The sequence below is a fragment of the Adiantum capillus-veneris genome, chromosome 1 (genome assembly GCF_014529385.1).
Source record: "Adiantum capillus-veneris isolate H3 chromosome 1, ASM1452938v2, whole genome shotgun sequence".
NCBI lineage: Eukaryota > Viridiplantae > Streptophyta > Polypodiopsida > Polypodiales > Pteridaceae > Adiantum > Adiantum capillus-veneris.
This window is the reverse complement of record NC_140931.1, coordinates 23240697-23256150: the sequence shown is the minus strand read 5'-3', so window position 1 is coordinate 23256150 and position 15454 is coordinate 23240697.

Sequence of the window (15454 nt, the reverse complement as noted above, 5' to 3'; positions counted from 1 at the left end):
AGAACAACCGCCAAGATCCTCCTAGAGCTTCTTTGGTTGAAATCCAAGAGGAGGAGATTCACCAAACGCACCACAAAGGATCTCCTCTATGCCATGCTTGGGGAAAGGTAAGAGAACATGATGCTTTTATTCTCTTTGACCCTGGTTCTACTCACAATTTCATATCTATGGAGTTAGCCACCAAACTAGGCATACAATCCTACGAGATGGGAGATATCCTACCCGCAGACAGTGCCTTCAAGGGGCAAGAAGCTTCAGTCACTCCCTTAATCGGGAAATTGAGGCTTCATGTCCAAGGCTATGTGGACAAAGAGGACTTCTTTATCTCTCCTCTCAAGCATGAGGATGTAATCCTAGGGGCACCATGGTTTGATCGCCTGGCTGCCGATGTTAAATTTCCTGAAAGGAGAATCTCCTTTAAGTTCAGGGAAAAGGACATGTATATAGATGCTAAGGAGATGGGTAACACCATCCCCATTGTACATACACCAACTTTCAACAAGTCAATAAAGAGCTCTATTTCCGTGTACATGATTTTTGTTAAAGATTCTCAAAATGAACCTAATGCTTTAGCAAAAGAAAATAAAAGCAACCAAAAGAAATTAGAGTTATCCAATTTTCTCAAGGGGTTTCAAGATGTTTTTATTGACGACATCCCTTGTGAGCTACCTCCTAAACGAGGTAATGACGACCATGCAATTGAACTTCTTCCAGGAAGTTCACCGCCTAACAAACCTCCTTATAGAGTTTCTCAAGCTCAACAAGAGGAGATTATGCGGCAAGTGCATGAGTTAGTTGAGAAGGGCATGGTTAGGCCTAGCTCATCTCCATTTTGCTCACCTGTGCTATTAGTGCAAAAGAAAGACGGCACATATCGTATGTGTGTCGACTATAGAGCACTAAATAGGATCACTATCAAGAATAGGTTTCCCGTTCCTCGGGTAGAAGACCTATTTGATAAGCTACAAGGATCGACCTACTTCAGTAGGATTGACCTAAAAAGTGGCTATCATCAAATAAGGATAGTTGATCAAGACATTGTAAAGACCGCATTTCGTACTACATTTGGTCTTTACGAATACATTGTCATGCCTTTTGGCTTGACTAATGCACCAGCCACATTCAACCGCTTGATGGAGAAGCTGTTCAGGCCTCATCGAACCTTCACTGGAGTGTTCTTTGATGATATTATCATCTACTCTAATTCATTGGAGGAACACAAGCAACACCTCCAGGTAATATTTCAAGTTTTAAGAGAGAATAAACTTTATGTTAATCGAAAGAAAAGTGAATTTTTCTTGCAAGAGATTCAATATTTAGGTCACATTATCTCTCAAGATGGAATCCAAATGGATCCATCCAAGTTAGAGGTAATAAAAGGATGGCCTAAACCAAGGAATCTTCATGAACTAAGAAGCTTTATAGGTATGTGTGCATACTATACACGCTTCATAGAAAAGTTCTCACGAATTGCGGGACCATTACATGACCTAACAAAGAAAAATGTTAGGTATACGTGGTCTGCTAAGGAGAACAATGCTTTCGAAAAGCTTAAAGAAAAGCTTATCTCTCAACCTGTGCTTACACTACCGGATCTCTCAAAACCATTTGAGGTCCAATGTGATGCTTGTGGTGATTGCCTTGGGGCTCTTTTGCTCCAAGAAGGGCATGCCATAGGCTATGAGAGTCGAAGGCTCGACCCTGTTCAGCAAGCTTTAGGCATATACGAAAAAGAACTCCTTGCAGTTCTACATGCCTTAGACTCATGGAAGCACTATTTATTGGGGACTCCTTTCATTCTGCGAACGGATCACCAAAGTCTTAAGTACTTCATGACGCAGACCAAGCTTTCCGACAAACAAATGAGGTGGGCAAATTTCCTTTCGCAATTTCATTTTCATATTGCTCACATTGCTGGCAAGCATAATCAAGTAGCCGATGCACTCTCAAGACGACCGAGAGTGAATGCGGTTTCCATAGCAACTCACAATGATCTATCTTCAATGATAGATGACTATGCTATTGATCCCGATTTTAGAGATGTGATTTCAGCCCTTGCATTAGGGAAGAAACAAGAACCATTTACTTTACAAGATGGTTATCTTCTCTATGGCAATAGACTATGCGTTACTAACTCACTACGTGAGAAAGTAATGTATGAATCTCATGCTCCCCCATATGCGGGGCATAGAGGGATTCAGTCTACCCTAAAGGGAATTGAAACATATTTCTATTGGCCTACCATGAAAGTGAACATACACGAGTATGTTTCCAAATGTGTGGTATGTCAAAAGACAAAATTTGATAGAGGGAAGCAACTTGGATTGCTTCAACCCTTGCCAATCCCTAATTCACCTTGGGAGAGCATATCCATGGATTTTATCTTTGGATTGCCTAAGTCTATCCATGGGAATACGGGAATATGGACGATAGTAGACAGGTTCAGTAAACAAGCTCATTTTATACCTGTCAAAAAGACTATCAAAGCCCATCAAATGGCAACCCTCTTCATTTCACAAATTTTCAAGTACCATGGCTTGCCAATGTCCATAGTGTCGGATAGAGATCCTAGAATGACCAGTAATTTCTGGAAGGGTCTCTTTGAGAATTTAGGAACAAAGCTAAACTTCTCTTCAGCCTATCATCCACAAACTGATGGCCAAAGTGAAATAGCTAACCTAACCATTCTTGATCTACTAAAAGCCTATGTAACGGAAGTAGATCAAAGATCCCAATGGGAGAAGTACTTACCCTTAGTAGAGTATGCTTACAATAACACTGTACATACTTCCACAGGAAAAGCACCTTTCGAGGTAATTGAGGGAAGATCAAAAAGTCCCTTGCTACTTAAGGTACATGGGAAGATCTTCGCTGCAGATGAGTATAGCCGAGACCTACAAGAATCTTTCCAAAAGATTAAGGATGCTATCTCTATCTCACAGCAAAGGCAAAAGGCTGCTGCTGACAAGCACCGAAGAGCCCAAGCCTTTAAAGAAAACGATTGGGTCTTGTTAAAGTTTCCCAAGGCTCGATTAAGACACACGACGGGCAAGAATCCTACGGGCCACCAAAAGTACTATGCTAAACTAGCAAAAAGGTATTATGGTCCCTTCCAGATTCTTAGGCTAATCAATGAGATGGCCTATCAACTTAAGTTGCCCAATCATTGGCTCATACACAATGCTTTTCATGTGAGCCTATTAAAGCCTTACAAAGGAGAGCCACCTCAAGAACCAACTATTGAAGACCCACCGGAGATCGAGGACCACGAGGAGGTGCTGCAGCCCGAGTCCATTCTCGGACATGAAGACAAGGTATTAAGAGGCGGTAAGACTATCCGACGATATCTTATTAAGTTTAAGAATTATCCTTTTGAAGATGCTAGATGGATGCAAGGCATACAATTAAAGGATAACCTAAACCTTGTCAATGCTTACAATGCTTCCCAAGAGTAAGCAAATGTACAAAATGTTAAAAATGAACAAAATTTTTGTCTTATAAGACTCTCTTTTTCTTTATTTGTGCACAAAAATGAAGTAGTATGCATGCTTAGATCAAGTTTGCGGAGACGACGTCTCCCGAACACCAAGTAGAGCTTGTCACTCTACTATGGAAGACTGATAGGACTAATGTGCAGACATGCTTGCGGCAGCCTCAGGCTCTCAAGCGCCAAATGGACTAGTCATCCATTATGGAATGATGTCGTAGGGTAACATAGGGATCCTCTACCCGCTAAAGAAAAGGAATCATGCATATGCTTTATCTTCTCTACACCATAGTCGAGGACGACTATGATTTCAAGAGAGAGGTAATGTCATAATAATCAATATCTAATTCTCCTAAATGATTTTCTCATATTAAACTGATCATTTAATGTGGGGAAGTGCCAAGGGAGAAAAAGCTAGAATATTGGTTAAGCTAGCAGATCGGCCACAGTAGGGATCCAAAGGAGGGAAAATAGGGATCCAAAGGGGGGGGCCATCTGCAAAAGAGCCATGTGAAACAATGGGCCAAAAAGACCCTAAGGTTCAGCCCATTAAGACTTCCAAAATGCTAAGGTTCCAAAATTCAAAGGTTGTGTCCAAAGGTCAACCCTAGGGAAAATTGGATGCTTAGTGTGTGCCCTAAAAGTCTTTTCACATCCCTACATGTAAGGGGGCGAGCCCCAAAGGTAGGGGATGAGAGAGAAAGCCACACACACACACACAGGCTCCCTTTACACAAAGGGAATGAGGGACACATGTCAGCTCCCTAGGCCAGATGCCCACAAGGTGTGCCCAATTCCTATTGGAAGACCCTTGAAGTGGACCAATGAGAATTAAGCTAGGGTAAATCTAGTTTAATTAATTTAAAAACATTTAATAAAAGAAACCAATGAGAAATAAGTCTCCTAGAAGACTATTGGGCAGTCTCCCAAAGGGTCCAATGAGCATTCAGAAGCCTCATGGCTTGCCTGATTCCTATTGGCCAGGAGACAAAGGGGTCCAATGAGAGTTTTTGTTTAATTATTTAATTACCTAAAGCTCTCACAAAAGGGGAAAGGGGGACACATGTCAGAAGGCTATCACTTATGCTGCTTAATTCCTATTGGCTTGACCTGGGGAGGTCCAATGAGGCAAAAGCCAAACCTAATTAGCAGCTAGGGCTCGCCCAAGAGAGAGAGAGAGAGAGGGCTGATTTTTGCTTGGCATTGACACACACACACTCACACTTGACCATGTGTGAAGGAAGAATACTCTATCTCCTCCCAAGCTTTAATGGAGAGCTCATCACCTACTCCAAGCTTGTGAGATAGAAGCCTACATCAACACTCTCTTGGCATGTGGATGCAAATCCAACCAAGAGCCAAGCTTCAATGCATGCTCATCTTCTCTACGAAGCTAATTACTAAGCTAAGCTATGCTAATATGAGTGATTATGTGAGGAGATGTACATCTTTCTCGTAAGATACTCCTTTTTCCTCTCAATCTACTCTCATACCCTGCTAGCTCTCACCATCTTCGAAGGTGTGTGAGGTCTTGGGTCTGAGAACGGGGATAATTCAAGTTGTGTTTGATTAAGTGTTTTGCTTGGTGTATGAAGTTTCCATCTTCATTGCACTAGCTAGTCTTGAAGGAACACAAAGAATTGTATTGTACAATGTCTCTCTTGATGGGAGAAACCATAATACAAAGCCTTTTGGAGGGGGGACCGGCTCCATGCAAATCCGGTCCTCAACTGTTGTCAATAGCTTAATTGCTCTCTCTTTTGAAAGTATTGTCGATGCTATCTAACTAGGTGTTATGCTTTTTGTTGCTCTCTCCACCCAAGCACTCTTATAATTCTCATTAGGAATCTATTCTAATGAAATGCCCACTATGTTCATGCTAATTTCCGCTACACATAAGATTTTAGGCCATTAAATGTTACAAGATATGGTCCACAGTAGAGAATGTGCATCTGTAGCCTGCCTGGCCAGAGGCGCGTAGCCCCTCGGTCTTTGCATATCTTCTCAACTCTGACTCTAAAACTGCTCCATAAATCTTGGCCATCATATGACCAATCATGATAGTCCTACAGTTGGTTGGATCCATGCGGTCTCCAACCTTATGTAAAGGCACAATAGTATGCATAGTCCAGCTCTCTGGAAATCCCTCTGGCAATGCCCTATTGAACGGGTGTGCAATCAATGGATCCAAAGTGTGTGTAGCATATATAAAATGCTCACCCTGAAGCTCGGTGTGGTCCGCGGCTCGGCGGTGCTATAGACTCTGAATGCCTCATCTCACCATATCTATGGCAAAGACAGTGGGGAGCCACCGGGTGTGGAAGGGGGGGCTGATCCGGCACATCATAGAGTGTCTCTGCATATGCATGCCAAACCGTTGGGTCCTCTATAGGCGTGGGTGGGGTCCGCTGTCTCATATCTCTCCAAGAGATCGCTGCCTCTCGACTCTGAAGTGTATGGTACACATCCCACCATTGTGTCTCCTAAAAGGCTCTCCTCTTATGTCTAGTAAGAGTACCCATCTGTCAGTGCATCTGTCTCTCAGATATCTGCCCAATAATATGTTGTGTCCTAAGCCTCTGATATAATTGTCTGCATTCATCATCATACCATCTATTCTGGGGCATCGTCCCAGATCATGATGTGTCACTGGAGTGCCTAGTCGAGGGAAAGCTCTCGAGCGCTACTGAGTGGAGTATGGAGGTGAGCTCAGTGGTGAGTGTGGAGAGTGGGGTGTCAGGGTCTCGCTAGCTGATCCCTGCATACACATGGTATCTGTAAATCTGAGAAAGCTCCTCACTGAAGTGTATAGTGGTATGCTGTGTGGGGGACTGGGGAGGTGGTGTCAGTAAACTGGTCTTGAGAGAGAGGCTCAGATATGTATGATCCGCGCCAATGGGCCGTGGTGGTATGGTAAAGGATCGTACAATATCCATGGCCCCTATGGAGCCTAAGATGTAGTCCACTATGCTCTGGCCTTTCCTGCCTCCCTGTCCTGTCTTGCCTCCCTTCTGGAAGCAAGTGTATCCACCTGACATCGGCCAACGGGACATCCCGTTGTAGATCAGGAGGTGGTGCGCTGATCCTAGTGCCAGTAAGTGTGATCCGTATCTGGTAGAGTCACTCCCTCTGTCCTTTGATGTCCTCCCTAGTCCCACATTCTCCACTGCTATGGTATGGAGTAGGGTGGAATCATCAAAGTCGTACATCTCGCACTGTCGGCTCTGTGTATGGACATTAAATTCAGCAATATGTCTCTCATTTGGTCCAGCGATCAGCAAATCATCGACATAAAGAACCACAATGAGAAGTACATCACCCTCACGCTTTACATACAATGTGCTTTCTGTTGGACTATTACGAAAGCCTCGTTTAACCAAATGAGTGTCAGCTTTCTCATACCAAGCACGAGGAGATTGCTTCAACCCATACAAAGCCTTCTTATATCTGCACACTTTGTCCTCTTGTCCTTTTATGACAAAACCGCGAGGCTACGTTACATAAACTTCCTCAAATATGTCACCATTCAAGAAAGCAGTAACAATGTCTGATTGATGTACATCCCAACCAAAATGAGCTGCCAATGCACATAGAAAATGCACAGTAGTCATACGACAAGTGGGAGCAAAAGTCTCTTCATAATCTATGCCTTTTTGCTGTGCATAACCCTTTGCAACAAGTCAAGCCTTATAGCAATCAACCTCACCATCCCGCTTGTGTTTCAATTGGTATACCCACTTCGTACCAAAGGCCTTTTTGTCAGGAGGCAAATCACATAAAGTACGACTGACTGCATGGCAGCCATCCAATTTTTTAAATTTTGTGCTTCATCAAAAGACAAAGGTTCCTCAACATCATGTAAGCTAGACAAAGCTAGAGCATAACAATCTGATGCATAAGATGCATGGTGAGAGCCTGTACGAGTACGACTAGACAAAGGTGCATCCAATTTATTGTAACACAATGCATGCACTAGCCATTTTGGTATACCTCTATCATGCTCATTTTCAGCCCTTTCCACATCAAGCACATCATGTACATCTACATCAGTAATAGGCTGATCTGTAACATTTTTAGAAACCCCATAGGCTGTACATTTGCTTCATTGGAATTTACGTTTGACCTTCCACCATTGAAAAGGGGCAACAAACTGTAATAAATGACCTGTGAGCTTACATTACTGTCTCTAGTAATGACATCAAGGGCTGAACAAAATCTTCCACAAACACAACATCCCGTGAAACCAGAATACACGTTGTTTGTGGATGATACAACCTATAACCTTTTCTTTCAGCACTATAACCAACAAAAATACATTTGACAGCCTTATCATCCAATTTTTTGTGCTGTGTTTGTGGCACCAAAGCATATGCCAAACATCCAAAAACATGCATGTGCTCAATAGAAGGCTTTCTATCATGCCATGCTTCATATGGAGTAATAGATTGCAATGATTTTGTAGGAAACCTGTTTAGTACATAAGTGGCACACATGATGGCCTCAAGCCAAAAAGAATGCGGCAAAGCTTGACTTTTGACCATACATCGTGCCATTTTTGTAAGTGACCTGTTTTTCTCTCTCAACAACACCATTTTGTTGAGGCGTATAAGGCACTATACATTGGTGGTTTATCCCACAACTAACCAAAAATGCATTAAATTCATGAGACATATACTGCCGCCCTCGATCGGAAAGGAGGGTGCCCATAGTACATTTCGAGACATTTTTAGCCATAGCCAAAAATTGTTTGAATCACATAAATACTTCGAACTTTGCTTTAAGCGAAAATACCCATGCATGCTTGGAGTAATCATGAATGAGAGTCAAGAAGTAAAGGTAATTGCCAAAGGACGGAGTTTGCATGGGCCCACAAACATCATTATGCACAAGCTACAACCTGCATGTGGCTCTAACTGAACCATCCTTTGGAAACTTCAAACGCTGTATCTTACCCAAAATTTAGCAGCCTTCACAAACGTGTTCAAACGTTGTATCTTACCCAAAATTTAGCAGCCTTCACAAACGCCTTCACAAAGAAGCAGCCATTTCAGATTTCTACAAATGCAACAAACTGGAAAAGTTCAGATGAACAAAACGTGCATGCCAAAGTTTTGCATCTGAAATAGCCTTTGAATCCACAACTACATTTGCAAAATTTTGCCTACGGCATAAAATGTATTTTAGTTGGTTATAGTGCTGAAAGCAAAGGTTACAGGTTGTATCATCCACTAACAATTTCATCACCGAAATTGAGATCGTGTACTGTACATCTGTCATCCACAAATTTGACTACAAGACCAAGTCTAGCAAGTGCAAATACAGACACAAGATTCTTCTTGATCCCAGGTACATAAAGCGCATCAAAAAGTGTGAAAGAACTGCCATTTTCAATAGTAAGCACTTTAACCTCCTTCCATGGGCCACCTTGCAGGAAAAGCTCAATTTTTTTAGCATATCAAATTTCCATGTCTGCCCATTTCTACTTTTGGTTTGTTGATGCAGCAATGTGGTCCACTAGCTAGATCTCACGAACATGGTAGGGTCCAACTTACAACCCACTTTGCTTCTCACTTCGTCTCAATTCACTTCCACGTACCGGTAAGGCGCGACAAATGAAGCATGCATGACCAATCAATGCATGGAAGTGTGTAGAATCATTGTAGATGCATAACCAATGCCAATGCATAGTAGTGTGTAGAATCATTGTAGATGCAATATTCACTATGGATAATTAAGGATTAGGCTCATGTGACACGCTCTTATTCCATTGTGCTCTACACTCTTATAAGTAAAAATCCATTTGTGATCATAAATAATTCATGTGCGCTTGGCAAGCTAGCACCCAATTTCCAAATTCAAGAATGCCCTCCAAGTTGTAAATCCAATAATGTACTCCAAGGGTCTATTGTCGGCCGGCTGCCAAGCCTCACCATATTGATGCTAGCAAAGAGAGAACCACAAACATAAAATGTCAATCCATGGGACGTAGCTGACCCGACTAGTGCACGGAGGCTACAAGAGATGGCCAATCTCTTGAAAAATCTAAGTCTAGTGTGCTCTCACCTAGATCGGTCTCAGGTGTGTGTCACACACCAAAGGCCACTTTGCTTATCGCAAGCTTGATCCAATGAATTTGTATAGCTATGGTGCTCTGAATGTAATGAAACTTAATGCCTAGCATGTGCAGAGTGTCCTCAACATCCCTATGTGCTCAAAAGTCATCTCTAACACTCTGTCAAAATTCTGCATAAGATGAACAGCATGTTTACCGCAAGCCTAAATGTTGATTTCATGTAGCTACAGTGCCCCAAATGCAAAAAAACTTACTACCTAGAATGTGCAGAGTATCCTCGACACTCTCATGTACTCAAATGTCATTTTTGACACTCAAAAAAAATTGTGCATAAGATAAACAACCTATTTTAGGTCAGTCGGTTTTGTCCTTTCAAACACTTTGTAGCTTCCTTAGGATGTGCTCTATCTATTCCTATGGTCAAAAACCAGTTTAGTTGCATGTATTGTGCATAGGGAATGAAAATAGCTCGTAGACGGGCATGACTAAATCCACAACTTCATCGTGAGAAACTTACATAGAAAGAGAGAGCTTTCACCTGCAAGCGCATTCGTATGCTCGGATTTGCAATGCAGCACCACATGAGGGAGACACAAAATATTGAAATAAGAGAGAGCTCGCCGGACTGTACTACAACGTATGCTCACTTTCATTATTCAAAACTTAGGCCCAAAGTTACAAAAAGTGCCTTTTATACCTTAGCCAAGGTTTTAAATGTGTAATTTTCGGACGCCCAAGACCTTTGAGGCTCCACAACTTACTGTATTTGCAACCTAGACACACTAATTGGCCTATTCTTTACATCTTGGAGATCTCATTGAGCCCGTAACATGTTACAATTATCACAATGGCTAAATAAATCAAGAAATTACAATACATGGCCATTTTGGGAAAATGTGAAAAATGTGTAACTCCAATCTTCACTGCTTCTTCATATTCATGTTTGATGTGCATTCATAAGGCTTTGGTCTTTAGCAACTCTTGTTAACTGACATCACCTCAGTTAACATTCCCCCCTTTCGATTTTAGTGCACGTCCTCGCGCACTATTGAAAGTGTTTGTGGGGGCTATGGAAGGTTTTTGATTGGTTGTTGATGGACTGATTGTCTTCATTTGTTGTTGAATTTGTTAATGAGGTTCATTCCGACGTCATAGCATCTTCTCTGGTTTGAGTTTGTCTCTAAGAGATGATGTTGCATTTGTCCATTGTAGCAGCATAATGGTGAGGCTATTGTTTATTTATTAAGAGTATGTATAAGGGAAGTAGAATGATGAGTATCTAAATTAAGGTCTAATACCTGGATGACCAAAGGGGAAAAACCCAGTTGGAAAAAAGTGTCTTTGGGATTCGCTCATTATTGAAGTACTTATTAGCATGGGAAATATTAATAAAGTATTGAAGGGATTATTTACTAAGAGATATATAATTAAAGGGGTAGCAAATATGTGGGTGGCATGATGAAACATGTGTTTGCCTATTGTAGTCCACTCAAGGTGCATAGGTGGAAACAAAAAAGAGTGTCTAATGCATATGTCCAATGGTGGACATCTTATATGCAAACACAGAAATGCATGGTCAATAATGTGATGTGCAAGAAAGATTTTTGAGGGATTCTTCAAAAGGAGGGTGTAGCTATAAAAGCATATGATGTGGCTTTACAATCTCACACCTCTTTAGGAAGGGTTTTCATTGTCGAGGATATGTGCTCTCATCTTAATGTGCATTGTGTGTGAGTGTTGGACTCTACGTCACTCCACCATGATCAAGTTAATAAACTGACTCTTATTCTCATCTCAATCAACATGAGCAACACGACTTAGATATGCTCAACTCTTCCAGCTTGAGCGTAAGCCTAATATTTAAGACTCTTAGCACAGAGTTTAATATGACTTGAAGCTTTGGGACTAATACTTTGGGACTAATACTTTGGTCATTTTTTGGCTCAGTAGCCCGACTCTGACTGTGCCAAAGAGTGTTTTTTACACCTTGGCGACTTGACATTTTTCATTCTTGAGCTTACTATAAATATTTCTTTAGGTAAAAGTAAGCTTGAATCCTCAAAAAGAGGATTATTGAAGGACCAAGTTGGCATTGAAGGTTTCTTTTGCCATACTTGTCTTTTCTTGGAATCTGCAGCTTTGTTGGTTGAGTTGTCCTTCTTTGACAGTAAAGACTCCATTGTCTATTTGGTTGTCCATTTAGGCGTCTTGTAAGGATTCTTTGAGGTTGTTGTAGGCCTCTCTTGGTTGTTGGCATTTGGCTTTTGACTCGGAGCATTGAAAAACTTAGGAATCCAAATCTCTTGATGACCTTTGTAACTCCTTTGTTAACTTTGCTTAGCTCTAGGTCTTGTTGAGCTCTTGAGATCTTCATGCAAGTCTAATGTAGTTGTAGTTGGCTTATGGTTGATTGAAAGACAAATCTTTGTATAACCTGTGTAGAATCCTTGTCCAGGAGGAAGATTTTTTGAGATCCATCTCTGTTCTGTATCTTCTTGAGAGTTGTGGTAGAGTTGAGTAGCATTTGATAGATTCTCACCATGTTTATGTGCATCTACCAATTTACTCACTGATGGTTTAGTGGTCGAGTATAACTCCCACTTTGATAGGTCTTGTCAGCTTAGACACAATTTAATGTTCTTGCATCCACTCTCGCATGAGTGAGGATTGCATATGCTTGTGTAGTTATAGATTAAAGTCAGTCATAGGCTTTATAAATTTTTGCATATCTTTGCAGACAATTTTCTTTTGGGATGTGTTTTGAGCATGTTTGCTAATTACTTGTGTATATGGTTATGTGCTTTATGCTCAGTTGAGTTGTTTGTTTGAGATTGCATGCATGCAGATAGCAGATTGTGGATCTATTTTATGCATATACAAGCATCAATTTTGATGCGATTGACCATGGATTTCATGATTGTGTACTGGTTGACTGTTCTCCCACTTTGTTGCCAATTTGGCATGGTTTATGATTGAGATTATTGTTGAGGTTTTACTCAGGCTATATGGGAGACTCTGTCAAATTCTTCCCACGATTTCTTGCCATAGTTTCTTGGCATCCATATAGTAGACATGTGTGACAGTTTAGAGTCTACAAACATGACTCGTGAGAGACAGAGGTCTCGTAGTTGCTGATACTTGCATTGTTGGCATTGTGGTCACATAGGACACATTAGGCACCATTATTTCAGACGTATGAGGCAACAACAGAGATGTATGCATGATGAAAATGAGATTTTGACACATGCTAGAGTGGTGGCTTCATATGCCAGTGACGGTGATGTCACGTTATCTTTAGCATTCCTCCTCTTACATGTCTTCTAGAGGTGATACTTCTCCTCGTTGGTTACTAGATGAGGATGTAGTTTTCCACATCACAGCACATCGTGAGAGGTTCAACACATTCTCTAGTGCGAGCTTTGGTTGTGTACACTTGGCCAATGGTTCGGCGTTTGACATTGTAGGTGCATGAGATGTTTGCTTGTCATTACCCAATGGTGCATCATATACGCTATGAGATGTGCATTATGTTCCTCAGTTGGGATAGAGCTTGATCTCAGTAAGATGGTTAGTAGATTGTGGGTGTCAAACATGACTTAGAGAGAAATCCTTCGAGATGCATTGCGGATTGTTAATAATTGCCAAAGGAGCCCGTAGTGGCTTGCTATATTCTATGCATGTATTTGAGGTACGAGACGGCATAGTCTTGTTTTTTTTGTTTCCATGTGCTGAGCGAGAGATGAGACGTGTCTCCTTTGCAGGTGAGCTCTACCATGCTCACGAGACATAGCATTTAATTATGCAAGACATGCTAGTAGACTCGGTAGACTCAGAGGTAGAGCGACATTGCTCTAGTGGGACACAACAAGTGTTGTTAGAGTCTTTGCAAGTAGAGGTAGAGCAGGTCTACTCCCTAGAGACACAGGCAAAGATGATGGACATGGAGTTCTTTGATATGCTCATGCTAGAGGCTAATGAGTTGATGCTAGAACGCATGGTTCCACCTATGAGTGAGAGGGACGTAGCCATGGCGATGACGCATCCAATACACGATGAGTAGTCCCAATGATGCAATGCATGCAGATAGCACAGAGGAGGATAGGACAACTAGGTTTGCACAGAACTTGTTAGCATTCGCTCGTCTCATGTACGGCCTACTAGTGTTGAGGCCTGACCTAGCAGCTGCAGTGGGAGAAGTTGTAGCAGGGATTGTCAGTCGTATGGTGAGTGACACTAGCATGATGCATCGTGGAACTTGCAGACCATAGAGAGTTGCAATATTTGCATGCAAGCTCTAGTGTAGATATGCATGCTCGCCTATCACTAGAGCCAATATGGTTGCATGTAGATTGACTGAGCGAGCCAATGGGCGTAGGTTGAGAGAGTCTCTCACATGTTTCCTTGTACATACTAATGGTTTAGCTAGTAATACTCACTTATGATGGACGATGTGCTTAATATATCAACTATTGAAACTTCTAGTTTTCTTGCTCCTGTGAAGCAAGTAGAAAGTGACCTCTTTTTTTGAGAGTGTGTGTGGAGCTCTTAAAGGTTTTCAATCTGATGGTACACATTGCTCTAGAAAAAGGTAACCTTATGCATGAAGATCACTCCACATCTAAGAAGAAACATTGCCAAAGTTATAACGATGTCTCCAAGAGTGAATTGATGGAGTCAATGGGCATAACAAATCTCGAGTTTAAAGGTTATCACAATGGAAATAGAAAGCCTTGATTGTTGGTTTTTGCAAATAGTTTCCCCAAGGACGTGGTTTTCAATACATGCAATCTTTCCAAAATTTGTTTTTTACATGTTCCACACATAGTTTTGGTTTAGTTTTGTCTATTGTTAGCTATTCTTGTGTCAGAATTGCACGGGTATAGACATTGCCATAGAAAACATTGAAAGACCTCCCATTTTTCTGTTTGGTTGAGTTCTTCTTGTCCCCACTCTGCTTGTTGACCAAGGGAAGTACACACACACCGATGTTTTTGTCACGGGGGGGGGGGGGGGGGGGGGGGGCCTTCTTCTCATTGTTTTAGGTGGTTTTGTTGGACTCTTCTGTGGTCTATCCTTAGACCATTGTTTGTGGTTTGGGCTTGAGGGAAAATTGTTGCGTTCAAGCCCTATTTGGTCCAACCCGTGGGAAGCAACCCACTCAAAAACTAATACACACCACCCTTTAGTCTGGTACATGCATTGTAAAAGGGACGATTGACCTAATTCTCCAATTTATACATATATATAGAAGCTTCAATAATCAAAGTATAGCATTACATGCATGGTAAAAGGGATGCTTGACCTAATTCTCCAATTTCTATATATATGTAGAAGCTTCAATAATCAAAATAAAGAGTGTCTCGTTTTTGTTTCTCTAATGTCTAACTCTCTCTCTCTCTCTCTCTCTCTCTCTCTCTCTCTCTCTCTCTCTCTCTCTCTCTCTCTCTCTCTTTGCACACTCGCTCTCCCTACCCCATGGCTCTCCTACATCTTCACCCACCACAGTCGTTGCAAACCTAACAATCCTTATGTATGGTTTGTTTTTTGCCAATACATGTACAAACTACAAATAGATGGACAACTACCTTAACATACTCATGCTAATCAAACTTATAATAGATAACAAAGAGAGAGGTCCATTGTAGGATATTTCTCCCATTCTTATGAAATACCCAATTTCTACATCATTCATCATAAGTACTAGCTTTCTGTCATCCCATCTTTCCACGGATGATAATGGAAAATTTGGCTTTTTTTCTCAAAGCAATAGACTTAATCAAGTATTGTTAGATTATCATGATGTATTTACAAATGGTTTTATCTCCTAGGCCTCCTAAATGGTTGGCGTAGCATAGCATTGAATTCTTCAAGAGAGTATACCCAATAGGTGTCCT